We start from the raw sequence: 18,731 nt of genomic DNA, 5'->3' as shown, positions 1-18,731 counted from the left end.
TTCAGATAATGCTACCATGGAGATCCTGGACTTTAATTTCTTATCTAGCAGCACCAATTTGGCTTCCAGGACCTCTCTCCTACCTCTCCCTATGTTATTGGGCCTACATGTATCACAACAACCAGCTGTTCCCAAGAACTGCACATACATCTGTCTAGATGTCTCGACAGGTCTGCAACCTTTGCGCCTGGCAGGCAATTCACCATGCTGTTCTCCTGGTCATCACAAATCCAGCAATCTATATTTCTAATAATAGAATCCCTCATTACTATTGCCTTTCTCTGCCTAATATGTGGGGTCCTCTTCCCTGGAAGAGTATCCTCAGTGAAAGAGGCTACCATGACCTCTTCTGGAAGGAGGATTCCAACTAAGGGACCTACTCCAGCTTGATGTTCTCCTTCCCCAAGACTTTCATCCCATTAACACCACAGGTACTGTCAGACTGGTGGGGAGGGAACCACTCTACTGTGTCCCTGAAAGTCTTCTCCATGTACCTCTCTATGTCCCTTAGCTCCCCCAGTTCAGCTACTCTGGTCTCAAGAGCCTGTACTTGGTCTGTGAGAGCCATGAGTTTCTTGCCACAAACACACACATACACCCTTGCCCACAAGGCAGGTAATCATACATGCTGCATTCAGTACAATAAATTGGACAGCCCTCACTCTGCTGCTGGACTTCTACCAGCATTCTTTTTACACCTGTGGGGGATTTCGTTTGTTTGTTTGTTTGTTTGTTTGTGAGGGCTAAGTTTAGAGTATATTTGTCAGGTGTATCTGCCTCTTACACTCCCTCCCAAATCTCCCCTGTTTGCTAGCCCCTCTGGTTGCTTAGGAGCTGGCTTTTAACCCTGTTCTCCCTGAATTAGCTCTGCTTCCTTGTCAAGGAACCTAAAGGGATGAGGAATTAAAGGACAGCAGACTAGACCCTCATTAACAAGCTCTCAACCTAGCCTGGCTCAGCCCCGAGCCCCCCAAAAAGACCACACTATAATCAGCAATCAAGGAGGCACATGGACCTGGGGATTACAGTGGATGAGAAGCTGGATATGAGTCAGCAGTGGGCCCTTGTTGCCAAGAAGGCCAATGGCATATTGGGCTATATTAGTAGGAGCATTGCCAGCAGATCGAGGGAAGTGATTATTCCCCTCTATTCGGCACTGGTGAGGCCACACCTCAAGTATTCTGTTTTGGTCCCCCCACTACAGAAGAGATGTGGACAAATTGGAGACAGTCGGAGGGCAACGAATTGGATTAGGGGGATGGGGCACATGACTTACGAGAAGAGGCTGAGGGAACTGGGGTTATTTAGTCTGCAGAAGAGGAGACTGAGGCAGGATTTGATAGCAGCCTTCAACTACCTGAAGGGGGAGTTCCAAAGAGGATGGAGCTCGGCTGTTCTCAGTGGTGGCAAATGACAGAACAAGGAGCAGTGATCTCAAGTTGCAGTGGGGGAGGTCTAGGTTGGATATTAGGAAACACTATTTCACTAGGAGGGTGGTGAAGCACTGGAATGGGCTACCTAGGGAGGTAGTGAAATCTCCATCTTTAGAGGTTTTTAAGGTCCGGCTTGACAAAGGCCTGGCTGGGATGATTTAGTTGGTGTTGGTCCTGCTTTGAGCAGGAGGTTGGACTAGATGACCTCCTGAGGTCTCTTCCAACCCTAATATTCTATGATTCTATGGCAAGCAAGCACTCACCCAACAATAACAAACTAACAGACAACAAACACACCCCAACGGTCATGTAGTTGCTCCTCCTTCACCTGGAGAACTCCCTCACGAAACTCCCCTGTTTGCTGGTCCAATCTGCTAGCTCCTCCTCTGGCCTGTGCCAGCTCTAACTTCACTTTGCAGGTGAACAATAGGTGCACTCCAATCCCCAAGTCCCTTTGGATCATTCTCCTGTGATATCCAGCCCCTGACACTGGGTACCCACTGAAATTCCAGATCCTCTGCAGTCAGAGGTGCAGTGTACCACAGTTTACCAATTTTACCTTAAATCACTACTCCTGTAAACCACACAGTATTTGTGAGCATGTATAATAAAACAAAAGAGGTTTATTTAAGAAAGAATAAAGATTTAACTAGAAGCAAGAGAGAGTGGTGGAAACAAATTATTACAATACAAATCAAAATAATAAAACACAGATCTGGGTATACACTAATCAATAGTTCCCTTTCCTATTTAGTAAAGTAGATTTTTCTCTCCAATCTGTTGCGGAACTGCCTGGTTTCTCAAGAACCAGGGTACAAACATTCATGAAAGGCCCCCCGCTCTACAAGAGGTTTCCTCAGTGACTGGATACACAATGCATCTCCCTACTTTGTGTTATACTAAAAATAGCCATTTGTTTCTTTCACCGACACGGTGAAACCCTGTCTTGTTGTAAAGTTTCTTTTTTACCTTTAAGTGTTCTTGGCTGTGCTCTGTTGCCTCTGATAGTTTCACATGCAAAGTCTTAGTATTGTTCAAGGCTAAACAATTGAGCCTTACATTGCATCACCAGTGGGGGCAACTCCCCTTGCTCAAATGGGCCAACACAGACACACATTATCTCCTGGTGACTAATTTCTACTCCAAGTCCATAAAACATGCTTTCAATATCAGTACATAGATATTAGACATTACCCATAGATACATTTCACAATGATTGTGAAGGTTGACAAGTTACAAGCTTTTGTAGATACCTTACGCGTTGCTGGAAAGAGCATCTCTGACTCTCCAACTCCCAGATCTTCTTCTGAGGTGTCTGGCCCCGCATGTACCAAATGTTGCTTGCCACGTAGGTCAGTTCCAAAAGCCCCATAGCTACAGCGTTCCATGGGCAGCCTTCTCCCACTCGTCAGCTAGAACAGATGCCCAACCAACCCAGGGCAAGTAATAACAAAGGCATGTTTATTAAGGCACTCACTCACAGTGTGGGGGGGAGACAGCCAGACTGGCTCAGGGCTACCCAGAAGGAGCTCCATGTATCTCAGAGCCAGAGAGAGGGATGCAGGAAGGTCACATAGAGGTCAGGAACCCCAAACAAGATACACAAATAGATTGTCACTAGTCCTACTCTCTGACCCAGGCTATCATGCCTCCAAATCCCTCCTGTAAGCGTGCTTCTGCCAGGAGGCCTATGAGTCTTAATCCTTCCCTTAGAGACATGTTCATAAAATAAAATCTAAAAAACAGAACATGTAGAGTTCTAAGCTACAGAACTTGCCACTGACCTGCTCCCTGGCTTCTAGTTACATCCCAGACTCTCTCTTTAGTCTGTATGTTGTATGGCCGGATTGCAATCACTTTTGGGCAAGGACCTTGTTCATTTATTTGTCTGGAAAGAGCCTAGCACACTTTTGGCACTTGATACAGAACATAATAATATTCACAAAAACAACTGTCTAGTCTCACTGATTCCTTCAATTGTGCTCATGATATAGGGCCCATCTGTGTATTTATCTTTCTTAGTTCCCAGGAAAACCCAAAAGAGTGAGAATAGAACCTGGAACGATAGTTGGTGATGTTGAAAGCACAATATAATTGCCATACTAATCTGACTAATGATCTATCTCAGGGGTCGGCAACCTTTCAGAAGTGGTGTGCCGAGTCTTCATTTATTCACTCTATGGGCCAGTAATACATTTTAACATTTTAGAAGGTCTCTTTCTATAAGTCTATAATGTATAACTAAACTATTGTTGTATGTAAAGTAAATAAGGTTTTTAAAATGTTTAAGAAGCTTCTTTTAAAATTAAATTAAAATGCAGACCCCCCCCCCCCGGACCGGTGGCCAGGACAGGGGCAGTGTGAGTGCCACTGAAAATCAGCTCGCGTGCCGCCTTTGGCACACGTGCCATAGGTTGCCTACCCCTGATCTATCTAGTGATGTGGTTCATGTCATTTCTTCCAAAGTCCAGACAGTTAGTGACTGGCTTCTGTTCTGAAGCATGAAAGGTGTTGTTGTTGGAGTTGTTGTTATCATCCTATCTTGTGTAACTTGGGATATTTTATTATCCATGTCAATGACTGTTTCTTGGACCCTGGATGTCTTTGGCATGATGACAGCATGTGGCAGCGGCGAGTTCCAATTATTCATGGGGTAAAACAGTTTTAATTGTGTTGCCTTTCATTTTCCCTGTATGTTGGAAAGGCTGAACAGAAATGCCTAGTCAGTGTTCTGGGTGCTGCTTGCAGAGTGGCAGCGGTGAGGACGGTGGAGGGCAGCTACACCATGTTATCTGGGAGAGCCATTGGGCTCCTTTGTGCAGCAGGCTCACGCTGCCCCTTTAAGGCTCCGCTTTGTTTGTGTTTTGCGGTGTGGCGATTAAAGAACCCCCAGCCACTTCCCCATCCCCATCCCCATGGTAACCCGATGCCATGGGGACAGACTGCCCTGCTGCTGGGCCTCCCAGCAACGCCGCACGCAGCCTCCAGCGGAAAAAGTACAGGAAGGAGGAAGGGACAAAGGAAACCGCAGACACGAGGAGTCAAAAAAGTGTCCCCGAGGGAGAGGCGCCCAGGCCAGGGATGAAAAGAGCCAGCCCAGCCCAGAGGAAGCAGCAGGTAGGAAGCCAGGCTCAGAGACAGGAGCTAGGGCCGAGGGGGGAATTGCACAGACTTGGGTGGAAGTTGAATGAAAGTGCTGCAGAGGAGCAGGATGGTGCTGGGGAAAGGGCAGGAGAGAGAAATGCCTGTGTACAAAGTGCCTATGCAGGGCTGGGAGGGAAGGGCTGGAGCTTGGAAGGGCAGAGGGAAATGCCCTGGGAAACTGAGAAAGAACAAACTTTTTGCACTGGCCAGAGCCCTAGTACAGGGGACTCTGAACCTGTCCCATCTCAGGAGCTCAGCAGAGCAAGGCCTGCTCAGAGCCAGGAAAAGCCTGGGCGCAGCACCTGGTAGTGTTGGGGACTCAGTGAGTGCCCCTGTTGTGTCTGACCCAGCAATGAGTCCAGGGTCCAGAGCGGAGTGATGGTGGCGCTTGTGTTGCTGAGCAGGCTGTCTTCAGAGTGTGACATAAAACTGACACAGTTGTGAAAATACCAGGGCACTTTTCACCAGTTTATGTTAGAACATGTCATACCAGGACAGCTGCGCTGAACTCCTTGGAAACCCAGGGAAAGCCTCACTTCTCAGATCAGGCCTGGCTTTGCTAACATCGAAGGGATTGCCGCTTTTTTGCACACACGGACTCCGGCTCTTAAATCCTCTGGTGTAGCATAACTGTTATTATGTGCTGTGTGCTGAATACTGAGCACTGTACAGAACCAGTAGGCATTGGCTTTGCCCTCCAAAGGCTTACAATCAAAGTTATTGCTGTTGTAGAATGTCAATTACAGTCTACTCTAGTGGCAGAGGTCAGTCAGTGAAGCTTATATATCCAAGGTATAGATGATTATTATGATTTAGTTATGGATAATGCTGAGACTGTCGAATCTGATTTATCTGCCAGTCTAATCAGTCTGGCTCTTGGTCTGGGCATTTGTAATGAGCACATCACCATGTGGGCTGAATGCTGTCAGTTCAGCTACCACAGTGATGAGTGCAGGATAAATGCCAGTAAGGTAGAGAGGCTGACCTGTATGGTATGTCTACATGAGCTGGGAAATATCATTTCCAGCTTGATTAGACATATACATGCTAGTTCTGAGTGAGCCAGTACTAAAAATAGAAGTGTATCCTTGGTGGTGCGAGTGATAGGAAAAGCTAGTTACCTGAGTACCTACCTAGGGTTTCATATGGGATCAGACTCAGACAGCTACACTTCTACTGTTAGCATGCTAGTTCTATTAGAGCTAGTGTGGGTCCGTCTTCTTGAGCTGGAAATTATACCTCCAGCTCCAATGTAGACATACCCATAGAAACAGCCTTTGAACCAACTGTATTCACCTACCCTTACAATGCAAGAGTGTGTCCTACCTGTGCTGTGTATTATGATTATTATTATCCATTTGTGGAAGCGATTGTGGGAAAGCTAATGGCAAGAGATGGCTCTTATTTTATGATCTGAAGATCCATGTACTTCCCAGTATCCTGTGATTTACATAACTATGGCCTTGATGCCTGAATGGCCCAATACCCTCCCTGCACTTAATGGTTTTCACCCTTGGTACCATCCACTCTACAGTCCTGAGTACTCTAGAAGCTGTACAGTAACAGAGAGAGGCAAACTCTAATATAGTGGAGTCCAGACCAATTTAAGGCCTTGAAGAGCCAGGTGAATGGTAGGGGCAGTTATAGACTAGTGGACTGTTATATTAATTTTGATGGGAAACTTGGGCCCAGGGAGTCCAATGTGTTAACATCACTTTGTCATTGTACAACACCAAGCAGTTTAACAAGGGGTTTTGAGTGCCCGCTTAATCCCATGGCAAACATGCCATTCTTTGGTTTTAAGCCTTTTATTAACAATACAAAGAAGAAGAAAACAGTTAAAGCCTTTGAAAAGTAAAGTATTAAGTAAGAGTTTCATTTTAACAATATCCTTTGTTCCCTTTCCCTTTAGCTGTTTTAAAGCAGTTTTTAAAGCAGAAAGTGCCTGTGTGAAAGTCTCTTGGATGGCATTAAAGATATAAGAACTGTTCGGGGCGGGGGAGAGGAGAAGAAATTAGTTGAGATTTTGTTGCTAAAGCCTAATCCTGCTTCCTCGAATACAAAAAGAGATGAGAAGGCCAGCAAAGAGAGAAAGTGCAGCTTCTGTCTCTGGTGCTGACTCTTACTTGAAACCTCCCTGCTGGAGAAACACAGGCCCAGCATATAGTCTGATCAGCCACTCTGAGACCTGGAAAACTTAACGGCCTGTTCAAGGCATCGCTTTTAGTTTCCTCCCTGGTCAGAAATTCACAGCAGTGCTGCAAAATTGAGATGTTTATTAAACAGAAGGCAAAGAGAGACATGTAGGAAAGAGAAGAAATAAGGTGGGGGAGGGAAAAAGTCACATGAGAGGGTGGGTGGGGTGACAGCTGGAGCCAAATCTCACATTCCAGGTGGCGTTTGGGAGTTAGCTAGAGCTGCTGCAGCTGGCAGCGTCAGCTGTGTCCCTTTCTCTGGCTCAGTTTGCTCAGGACATCTTTCAGGAGCAGATGATGAAGGCCCAGTGAAGTCATGGTGGATCCCAGGGTCGCAGGGAATGATGGAGATGACAACCACAGAGTTAAAGCTTGCTCCTTCCAGTTCACCGTCTCCCAGGCAGCCAGCCAATTTCCCCCCAAAGGCTTTATTTTTAAGGATGCCAAAAGGCAGACAGGCAGGACAGCCCATCTCCTCATTTTACTCACCAGTTAGACCTAATTTCCAACACTCCAGTTTTGGTCCATTGATTTCCAGTCCCACACTTCCTTTGTTTACCAGAAAACTGAACACAGCTCCTAGTTATATTACTAGACCTTTTAGTTTGGATTAATTCCTTCTGTTTCCTCTTTGCACCTTTTCCCATCAACATTTATTGTTATAGGTGTGTTGAACATTTTATAAACTTGTATCCACTTTCTCACAGTTGAGCTCACATTGGGGTAGGCCTGCATCACGGATTCACAGGATCGGTGCTACACCCCCAACTTGGAACAGTCTCTTAGAGGAAACCCACTGATGTTCCAGACCCCCAAGGGGTCTCACTCTTCCTTCAGGGTAGGCCACACAGCCTCACCACCTCCTGAGAGTGAAACTGGAGGGTTTCTACCTCACACTGTGAGCTCTGCTCAGTGAGTCCAGCTGAGCCGGACTCTAGGGAGAGACTTGTCCACTCTTTGAGGATTGATGCACCTCACCAAGTACTTCCAGTGACACTCAAGCAGCGTTTTCAAAACAGTTAGGTTTATTAGTCAACTGGAACACAGCATCGAAAGTCATTAGGTTAGCACAGAGAAATGAAGGTCCCTTGTGATCATTCCAGAGAGATCCACCAGCCAGACTGTGGTGAACTCCATTTTCAGGCTCTCTTTTTTGCTATCTGACTTCCTTCCTTATTCAGTCCCTAGGTGAGAGAGCCCCAAGTTTCTTACTCAGTTCCTGTGGAGAGAGTTTGCTAGCCTCCTCCAGAAGCCAATTCTTATTCCTGGTCCAGTCCTTTGTTCTCCAGGCAGGGCCATGCTGAGTTCACAACTCCCTTGTCAGAACATCCTGCTGTGGAGTATCAAATCATGAGTCACTGAAGCTTGCCTTGTCTCTTTGGCCCCCTTATTGATCAAGGTCAGTTTCAACCAGTTTCTTAACAACTGGTTCATTCCACCTAGACAGCAATGTGACACACGCGTCTATGTCTCTTAGTCTGCCATGAGAGCAAACTTAATCCTTTTATCCCCGACTGGGTAGCAATACAACACATAGGGGAACCTGAGGTAAACATGGATTCATAAAAAATATTACAAAAATTCCCATTTTTGCTAAGCCGGTCAGGCCCCAGTTATCACCACAGGGCTGAGCACCTGTTAGTATTGTGGGGGAGGTGGATGCTGAGGTTAGGTATTGTTGGAAACAGTTTTTCACTAACATATCTGGTCACTTTGCTAAAGTATCAGTAAGTTGTGGCTATGGGTAACAAAGTTGGTATGAAATAATGGCTTTTTGAACACTAAAATGGTTATTGCTTGCTTAGGGTGGCTGGGGGTTGCATTCCGTGATTACAGTCTTACATCACTGTGAGAAAGTGGGAATGTTCTTAATGTTATCTCTGCATACTGTGTGCACCTCAGTTTCCCCTACGTATTACTCAAGTATCTAGGTAGTGGGATAAGGGTGTGTTCTCATTGCACAGACCCCTAGAGGGCAGGTGTGACTGCTGACTGGCTGCCTGGACACAGAGAATGGCCGACACTCTATCCCGGCAATTGATGGCCAGTCTTTTGCAAGGAGCCAGCCAAAGGTGTTGGAGAACAAAGAGACCAGTGTAGAGGAGTGGACTCACCCCTGCAGCGCCTCCTGCTAGTTACTTCCGGGAATTAGCTCTTCCAGCATCCGGAGCACTCCTTGCAGGCTGGTGATCCGCCTTACCTGTGGCCCCGTGGCCCTCCCAGGACCCCGGTGCCCTTGTACCTGGGGTGCTGCCCCCTGGCAGTAACCCCTCAGTCTTAGGGTCTCCCCTCCCTGGGGAACCCCCACCCACTACCCCCACTTTGCCTCAGTCTTGGCTACTGCCCAGTCTCCATCTAGCCCCCGTTCACTGGGGCAGACTGCAGTATCAGCCACTCATCACAGGCAAAGGGGTTGGACCTGCTGCCTCTGCCTACCCGTGGGCTGCCCCCTGCAACCCAGTACCTAATAGGCCTTACCAGGCCTGTAGTCTGGGGCTTTCCTAGGCCAGAGCTCCCAGCTCCTCTGGCCCTTCCCCAGCCCTGCTCCCAATCTAGGTGTCTGGTAAAGCTCCCTGCAGCCAGGCCCTTCTCTCTCTGAACACAGAGAGAGACTGTCTGCTTGAGCTCCTGGCTCAAGCCTTTATAGGGCTAGCTGGGCCCTGATTGGAGGGTGGCCCCAGCTGAGCCTGCTTCCTCCCAATCAGCCCAGGAATCTTGCCCTTCCACAGCCCTCCTCCAGGGCTGTTTTAAGCCCTTCAGGGCAGGAGCGGGGTAACCAGCCCGCTACAACCAGGTGACCTGTTTGCCTGTGAAAGAGACAAAGCACAGAGGTGGGGCTGCTGGAAGCTCATAAGTCTCCTGGTTTGGGACTTGGGGGGAGAGCCCAGGGCTCTGGGCTCTGGATCCCCCCAAGGTGCGAACTAGCTGAGCCGTGAACAGCGGAGAGGCTAACAGAGAGTATTTGACTGGGAGTTTGCCTGGGGAGAGCCCTCTGAGGCTTTCATCTTGCAGGCTTCTCTGAGTAGTTACTGCAAAAGCTGAGGAAGCTCTTAGAAGGAAGGTGCTATGGATGGTGAGCGATCAGCTGTTGTGACCTGCACAGGATGTGCCGTGTTTGTCTTTCTTCCACAGGACAGAAGCGACTTTGTCTGTACAAAGTGCAAGCTGGTCTCCATATTGGAAGAGAAGGTTCATAGTCTGGAGAAACAAGTATCAACCCTGCATTGCATAAGAGAAAATTATTTCCTTGACAGACGTCTGGATATGCTTCTACGGGCACAACATTCTGAAGAATCAGAGCAGGCTGCACAGCGGGGACAGAAGGATGGTGAAGAAACTTGGCAGCATGTCACCTCCAGAAGAAGAAAGAGAAGCGTCCATGTACCAGCAATGCAGATACAGGTGAGCAACTGTTTTCATCTTCTCTCCACAGGTATTAATGCGGAGAGTGGACTAGATGACCCATCTGAGGGAAGGGAGTAGAAGCAGTGGCGTAGCCAGGTGGAGGGAGCAGGGGGAGCAATAAAAAAAATAGGCGCCATCTGCTGAGGCGCTTTTACTCACCTGGCGGCGCTCCAGGTTTTCGGCTGCGGGCCCTTCACTTGCTCCGGGTGTCTTCGGCAGCATTGAAGGTCCCGCCACTGAAGACCCGGAGCGAGTGACGGTCCCGCCGCTGAAGTGCCGCCAAAGACCAGGAGCGAGTGAAAGACCCGCTGCCGAAGACCCGGAGCGCCACAGCGGGTAGTGCCTTTTTTTTTTATCGCTCCCCCAGGTAAGTAAAAAGGCACCAAGAAATTGACAAGGTGCCACTTGTGTTCAGTGGGGAAGAAGCTACTGAGTAGAAGGAGACTCCACCGATTGGAAGGCATGAGATGCACTGTCCTAGGGATAGGGGTTCCACGACCACCACTCCCAAGAGAAGGAGGCGGGTGGTGGTGGTCAGGGACTCCCTCCTCAGGGGGACTGAGTCATCTATCTGCCGTCCCGACCGGGAAAACCGAGAGGTGTGCTGCTTGCCAGGAGCTAGGATTCACAATGTGACGGAGAGACTGCCAAGACTCATTAAGCCCTCGGATTGCTACCCCTTCCTGCTTCTCCACGTGGGCACCAATGATACTGCCAAAAGAATGACCTTGAGCGGATCACTGCAGACTACATGGCTCTGGGAAGAAGGATAAAGGAGTCTGAGGCGCAAGTGGTGTTCTCGTCCATCCTCCCTGTGGAAGGAAAAGGCCTGGGTAGAGGCTGTCGAATCGTGGAAGTCAACAAATGGCTACACAGGTGGTGTCGGAGAGAAGGCTTTGGATTCTTTGACCATGGGATGGTGTTCCAAAAAGAAGGAGTGCTAGGCAGAGATGGGCTTCACCTAACGAAGCGAGGGAAGAGCATCTTTGCAAGCAGGCTCCATGTCTAGTTGGCAGCTGGTATCAAGCAGAGTGCCCCAAGGGTCGGTCCTGGGGCCAGTTTTGTTCAATATCTTCATTAATGATCTGGAGGATGGCATGGATTGCATCCTCAGCAAGTTTGTTGATGACACTAAACTGAGAGGAGTGGTAGATACGCTGGAGGGTAGGGATAGGATACAGAGGGACCTAGACAAATTAGAGGATTGGGCCAAAAGAAATCTGATGAGGTTCAACGAGGAAAAGTGCAGAGTCCTGCACTTAGAACAGAAGAATCCCATGCACTGCTACAGATTAGGGACCGAATGGCTAGGCAACAGTTCTGCAGAAAAGGACCTAGGGGTTATGGTGGACGAGAAGCTGGATATGAGTCAACAGTGTGCCCTTGTTACTGAGAAGGCTAACGGCATTTTGGGCTGTATAAGTAGGGGCATTGCCAGCAGTGGGGGAGGTTTAGGTTGGATATTAGGGAAAACTTTTTCACTAGAAGGTGAAAAATGCACTGGAACGGGTTACCTAAGAAGGTGGTGGAATCTCCTTCCTTAGAGGTTTTTAAGGTCAGGCTTGACAAATCCCTGGCTGGGATGATTTAGTTGGGGATTGATCCTGCTTTGAGCAGGAGGTTGGTCTAGATGACCTCCTGAGGTCCCTTCCAACCCTGATATTCTATGATTCTAAGGTGGACTTTGCTGTAACTTCCTGCTTTCTGTGTTAACAAGATCTGTACTATGCTGTGTTTCCGTCAACTAATAAACCCTTCCGTTTTACAATGCTGGCTGAGAGTCACTCTGGACTGCAGAGTGGGGGTGGAGGGCCCTTTGGGTGTTAAGGCTTCCCCAGGTGTCCCATCTAGGTGGACTCCCTTCAGGGAATTCACAGTGTGGAACGGGGTGCTGAATGCTCCAAGGTCAGACTCAGGAAGTGCTGAAGCCGAGGAGGCTTTGCCCCGGTAAGAGTGTGCCCTGATGGGAGACACACTGCACTAGAGTCCTGACTGACTTCATTCAGAGATGTTCCAGAGTCCCAAGACTGACTTCATGACAGTGGGGCTTATGCAAATGAAGTAATGAGCAGGGCTTCCTTGCCATGGAACTCCCTTCTCACCACAAAATACAGAGGTTTCTAGCCCTCCTAATTAACAAAGGAAACTTTTGAAATGTGACCTAAATGTAACCAATGCGGTGCAGTCTGCCTGGGTCTGGGTCTGAAGGAATATCCATGAGGAGTGCAAATAGTCCCACTCATCTCAATGGGATTTTAACTCTAAAACCTAACGATGCTAATTTAAATGTCAGCATTATTAGCTGTGTCACTGCTGGTCCTGTTGTCAGGAACTTTCAACTAATGTGTTATTCCCACTGTCTCAAACTCCTCCAATGCCTCCCCAGTGCTGAAAACTCCAGCTGTTCCCATTCAGCTGCCAAATCTCTAACTACCACCCTTCCCCTCCCCCCGCCGGCAACATCCATGATGCAGTTATGCACTGAGTGCACAAAATTGAACAGCATATGCAAAACTGAAAATGGGGATGAGCAATGTAAAATATATGGAATTGAGTCTGACAGGAGCTACTGTGCTTAGTGTATTTTTCACTGTCATGTTGAATGAACCAGCTCTTTTTGAGAGCACAGGCAATGAAAGCTGGTAGAAGGAAGTCAGATGCCTGAGGACCACTGAAGTCAGTGGGAGCTGGGCACCAAACTCCCTTCACCCCCTTTAAAAGCTCCAGCCTAAAAATAATGTTTTGCATTACAAACATTTTGTACTGATTTTTTTGAACAGCTCTAGTACCACAGTTGGAAGAGGCCCCTCTACTTTGACATCCGTATTGCAGAGATGCATTCTCAGCAGTGTACTGGTATTGTAATGCTTCCTTGCTAAGTTTCCTCCGTAGATCTCAAAGCTCCTCACAAGGGAAGGTATGTCATTATCCCCAGTGTAAAGGATGTGACTTGCCTGTGATCACACAGCAGATCGGTGGCTGAGCCAGGAGTAGAAACCCATTCGCCCAGACCAGCATCCTAGACCAGGCTTCCTCCCAACTACCTCTGCAGGTAGGTTCTCGAGTGGTGGGTCACTGATCATTCCGAACAGTCATTGTAAACTGTTCACCTTATGTTTGATCTGCATGGCTCTGGGCTCTGTCTTTGCTTTAACTGTTTGTAAAATGTAGAAATGGGAAAGATGCACCACAACTAGTGACTTCTGCCTTCCCCACTCTAGCCGGCTAGTGCAGGGTTGTTTCTTTTGGTATGTTTTCTAGTTTTTTATCCAGTCTAGTTTATGCTGTGTTAAGTTTATGCTGTCCACTTTCCTTCGAGACTATTCCACAGTCTAATAAATCTCAGCATTAGGAATTTTTTCCAGATAGCCAGCCTAAATTTTCCTCAGTAATCCCAGTTTGCTCCCTCGTCTCACCCTATACAGTTCCTCCACTTCCCCAGTTTTTAAACTCATCAAATACATAGAGATCACAGATCAGGTCAACACGTCAGGAAATTAGGGCCAGATTTACAAAGGTGCAGATAGGCGCCTAGGGCATTACAAACTCCCCTAGTGAGTTATGCACATCGCTCCCTCTGACCCTACTGGCTTTTGTGAATCACACTAGGCACCTAATTGCCTTTTTAGGCATCTAAATCCAGCATTTAGGCACCACTGGCATTGTCAAAACCACCGTTCAGGTGCCACCAAAATTTGTAGGCACCTAAGTGCCCTGTGGGCATGTGCAAAGCTGCCTAAGCACTGATGCTGCCTTCCAGCTAATGAGCAGCTCAGAGCCCTAGCATGGACCTAAGCCCCAGCAGCCACAAAGCAGGATTTTCAAATGAAGGGAAAATGCCTGTCTCACCAAGGAGACCCATCCTTTAGGTTTACTCTGAGCATGCCTAACACCTGATATCTGCCAGACCCCACAGCAGGAGGGCATTCCTGTTGGTGCCACTGCCTATAGAACAGTCCAGGGAGGCTGCCATAACATAATCCCCCTCCAGCCCCAGTGCAGCTCAGCATCTAGGACACAAAGGTGGCTAAAGACTACTCATCTCGCCCCCAGGATGTGAGTTCTGTTGTGCTGGGCTGCTAAGAGATACAGCACAGACCCTCACCCTAAGTTCTTCTAATGGTTCATCATAAACTCCAGCATCATAAAATCATGCTCCAGCTCTGAATTCTGTCTGCTCTGCCAAGGCCCTTCTGGTATGAAGTTCCCTGACCTGCACATGGCATTCCAGGTTTGGTCTCCCTAAAGTTTATGAAAATAGACTTCTTATCTCCCTATCCCATGGTGCAGTGCACTTTATGCAGCCAACAATTAACATAAGAATACAGGAATGGATCAACCAATTGTGTTGACAGTCTTTGACACTATGTCACATTGCAAGCTCATACCAACTTTATTGTCCACAAGCCTCCACTCCACCCAGCCTCTCTCACTACTGCGTCTTGGCAAGTGTCTCCCTCCTTTTACATATGTGTGTGCTGCATTTTTGCCCAAGATTTATTACATGCGGTTTTCTAGGGTCAGTCTCACTTTGTTATTTTCTTCTCATAGCTCTAGCCTTTCTAGATCCATTTGTATTATTTCTCAGTCCTAGACAACATGTGAACATTTCACAGTTCACTATAATCAGTTTAGCAAAGACTTCAGCACAAAGAGTTTCCAAGTGTGTTGGTTTGCGGCAGTCTATTCTCACCCTGCTCTCTTACCTACACACAAAACCCCTTACCATCTGCTATGCTCCATGGATGTGCAATTGCTTTCCAGTTAAGACACACACCTGCAATGGGGTGGAGGTAACAGAACTCTTATGCTGGTCAGAATTCCATCACTACGGGTAGAGACCTGCAGCTCAAGTTGCTGTCATGCCATCTTATAGAGCCTCCAAAAGTACTTCCAAAGGCTCCCAGCAAAAAGAGGCAAGCTAAGATCTGATAAACAGAGGCAAGGTGGGAAATTTCTAATGATAAAATTAGCAGAAAAGATTAAACAATAAAGAAATTTAAAACAATGCTGCATAAAAGCTCTAAAAACAGATAGAAACCAAAACTGGGCAAAGGAGGAAAATAGGACAGATGAAATGGAAAAAGATTCTTGTTTCCATACTTCCCCCACCCCTTTGTGCTGCTCTCCAGGGCAACAGCCTATCTGCTTACATGGCTGTAAAGCCACAAGCAAACTCTTTTTAATTTAAAAACAGCATCAGGGACATCTTTAAACTTTAATCTTTCAGACTTGAAATAAGGCGTAAATTACCCTCTATCAAAAATTGCCCATTAGAACAATTTACCAAGGGTTGTGGTGGATTCTCCATCCCTGGCAATTTTTAAAATTAAGATTGGATGTTTTTGAAAAAACCTGCTCTAAGAATTACTTTGGGGAAGTTCTGTGGCCTGTGCTATACAGGGGCTCAGACTATGGTCCTATGATCACTATGGTCCCTTCTGGCATTGGAATCTATGAATCTATTAACATAAAGCCGCAGTAAAGGGGAAAGCCAATCATTTTATTTAGTCACTTCCCTTTATCTTGTGTTCTGTGAATTCTATAGGACTGAAGTTAATTTGTTAGGACTGGAGAAGCTAAGGACCGTCCAGTCTCTTCCCCCTGCTCCCCCCAGGATGCATACCAATGGAGCATCTACGCACCTGTCTGGAATGGTAGAATTGCGGGATGGAGTCTAGTTCCCTATTGCTTAGGTGTCATGTTTGTCACATTCATGACTTTTAGTGTTGTTGACAAAAAGTCATGGCCTTTGTCTACCAAACCAGCCAGCTACAGAACAAGTCCCTTCCCAGAATTTGTGAAACTGGACTCGCTAAGTTGAGTGGGGTGGACAATGGGACAGTGACCTAGGTTTTTTTAATAATTTTTAACTAAAGTTAAATGATTCAGACTTGTACAGGGCCCGTATAATAGTGGCCTGAACTGAATTTTAGATTCCCATGTATTACATGAATGTATCTTCCTGTACCAGTTCAGAGGGTGTCTGCAGTGTTGAATAAAGATGTTTCTAGATAACTGCAGCCCTATAAAAACCAAGTAATTTAGGAATGTGTAACAGGCTTTATTGGAAGCCACTGGATTATTACATTTCTATGTCTCTTCTATATGAATGTAGGTGTTTAATGATCCTCTTATGCTTTTTAAATGATTACTGACCATTCTGTAACACTTTTCTAATGGGAAATACACTTAATAACAATTATTAAAATCCTGAGTGCCAAGACACCTTTAAAATAAAAATAAAAAGTTGACTCTCTTATTTGTTTACTGTAACAAAGCCACAGCTTTCCCCATAACAGCCACAAAGCCACAATTTTCCGCATAACAGCCAACCAGCCTTTCACCAGTTAGTGATGGGGATATGGAGAGAAACAGGGAGTGGGAGGGAAAGCTCAATCATTTAGCTCTTTGCCTGATCTTGTTCAGAGGATGCTGAGATGAGCCTGTCAGGGATGCAGTGGTTAATCCTATTCCAGGATTTAGTTCTGTCTTTGTTAGTGTTGGAGATGCTGAGATGACCCTGTCAGGGATGCAGAGGACAATCCTAGATCCGGGTTTTTGTAGTATCTCTCTTAGAGCTGGGGATGAGATATGGATCATATCCAGAATTACTCTCTTCCCCCACTCCCCATGGAAGGAGGGGGATGCTGAGAATAGCCTATTTTCCTGAGCAGTGAGATGGATCGTAGCTCCAGGTTTTCCCTCTGCCCCTGTAGCTGCACAGAAATAGCAGGATGCTGAGATTAACCCTGCAGTGATGCAGAAGGTATGTGCTTTTTCAGCTCTGGTACTGATGCTGTGCCTGTAGTGAGGTCTCTGTGGCGCAATGGACGAGCGCGCTGGACTTCTAATCCAGAGGTTCCGGGTTCGAGTCCCGGCAGAGATGATCTCCAGGCAGGTTCCTTTTATTTTGCACTCATTCAGGTAAGGATGTAAGTTAATAATATTTATTTCACCCTAGAGAGTTTTAGAAGGAAAAGAATGACTTTGCCTGATAACCTCTATACTGCTCTCCCTCTCAGCCCTCTCCTCTCTCATGTCTGTGCACAGGCCTCTTTGATTCATATTTTTTTCCTCACAGTATTTCCCATTGTTAGTTTTTTCCCTTTTGTTATCTCTCGCATGCTTTGATATTTTAGCCCCACCTGTTCTTTAAATACTGTAGCAATGTCTCGATGCACAGATTGCTGCCTTTTGTTATCAGAAGATATTTTCACAAGAATACTGTGCTTTTTAGGAAGAAGTTTTTTAGATCCCTTTGTTTTAATTGTTATTTCCCTAGATAAATCTGGTCTCTGCTCATTTCATGTGCATGGCTGTATTTTAAAAGATAGCTCTCTCTGCCTGATAATGAATTATAGCTCCTGACTACTGGCTTCCTACCCCGTTCTCACATTCTGTGTATCTTGATTTTTTTCTGCATGTGAGGTTTCTGTGCTTGTTGGATTCCCTTTCCATGTTCTCATCATGCTTAACAATTTATAGAACAGAAAACTGCAATTACTATGACAGATTTCAGAGCTGCCAAGTTTTGTGATGCTCCATGTGTGACATTTTATGCAACTTAATTAATCAACTGAATTGCATATTAGTGACTTCCCTTATGACCATGTTCAGTTACTGGCCCACTCAGCCTGGGGGCAGGATGTGGAACTGCACAAAACTGCATCTGGGGTAGGTGTGTGGGGCTGGGTGCTGGAAGCTGTTGACTGTTTGTGGCATGAGTGCTGGCATGCTGGAAGCGGTGAGTGTTGGACCTGCTAGAGAAAGGGGTATTTGTTGGTTGCCTGTGGCTGCTGGAAGGCCTGGTGGTTGTTTGCTGGTTGCTGAGGGGCTGCTGGGGTGACTGGTGCCGAAGTGTGAGTGGTTCAAGCTGGCTGGAAGTGGTGGGGTGCTGCTTGGACAGTTGGGTGTCTACAGTTAGGGCAGATGGGAGAGTGGAGTTGTCTGGCTGGGTGCTGAGGGGTGTCTGACTGGTCTCTGGGGTGGTGATGGGAGCAGTGTGGGCGTGGCCGGGTGGGTACTAGGATGGTGCTGGTGAGGAGGGGGCGGAGAGGTGTGGCTGACTGGGGTATGACACTTGCATGCTGTATTACAGCAGTGCTTTCGGGTTCCAACCAAGATTTGGGATTGTAAGCTGGCAGGCCATCCCTCTGAGTCGGGGGGGCACACCTCCTCACAATTTGGGTCTTCTACAGTGGGGGAATTAGTGATTCACAAGGGAGCCATCCTTCAAGCGAGGCGGGCTGTACACAGTCGGGGCTCTGGCTGGTGACCTGGGCAGGATGCAAAGGTCCATTCACCCAGCCCTTAGACAGGGCAGGGCAGCCAACAGCTAGGGCTCTGGCCAGCAATCAGGCAGAGCTGTCGTAACAGCCCAGTACAGAGGCTCAGGCGCCACACTCTCTGGGGCTTAGGTTTGGGGTGAGTGCCACACGCAGCTATGGAGCTCAGGTAAGGGTTTGAGCGTCACACCCAGTCTCTGGTGCTCAGGTTTGGTGTGAGCGCCAACCGTAGTCTATGGGGCTCAGGTAACGGTTGAGCGCCACAC

The 18,731-nt window shown here is 47.2% G+C and overlaps 1 protein-coding gene and 1 non-coding gene across 4 annotated transcripts in view; both read left to right on the top strand.

The window, feature by feature from the left end:
• Positions 1-4,399: 4,399 nt before the first annotated feature.
• LOC122173994 (uncharacterized) overlaps positions 4,400-18,731 on the top strand; it is a 60,384-nt gene continuing 46,052 nt past the window's right edge. For 2 of the 3 annotated variants that reach the window (XM_065573586.1, XM_065573585.1), the window contains exons 1-2: positions 4,400-4,550; positions 9,905-17,104. The gene's annotated coding sequence lies outside the window, so the exon portion shown is untranslated. The remainder of the gene's footprint in view (positions 4,551-9,904; positions 17,105-18,731) is intronic. The other variant, XM_065573587.1, reaches the window with a different exon arrangement.
• On the top strand, positions 16,993-17,066 carry TRNAR-UCU (transfer RNA arginine (anticodon UCU)). Its single transcript has one exon. It is a non-coding gene; the product is annotated as a tRNA-Arg (tRNA).

This window comes from Chrysemys picta, chromosome 20, assembly GCF_011386835.1.
Source record: "Chrysemys picta bellii isolate R12L10 chromosome 20, ASM1138683v2, whole genome shotgun sequence".
In the NCBI taxonomy this organism is placed as follows: Eukaryota; Metazoa; Chordata; order Testudines; family Emydidae; genus Chrysemys; species Chrysemys picta.
Note: the sequence above shows the minus strand (reverse complement) of the source record. Positions and strands in the feature narration are given on the sequence as shown.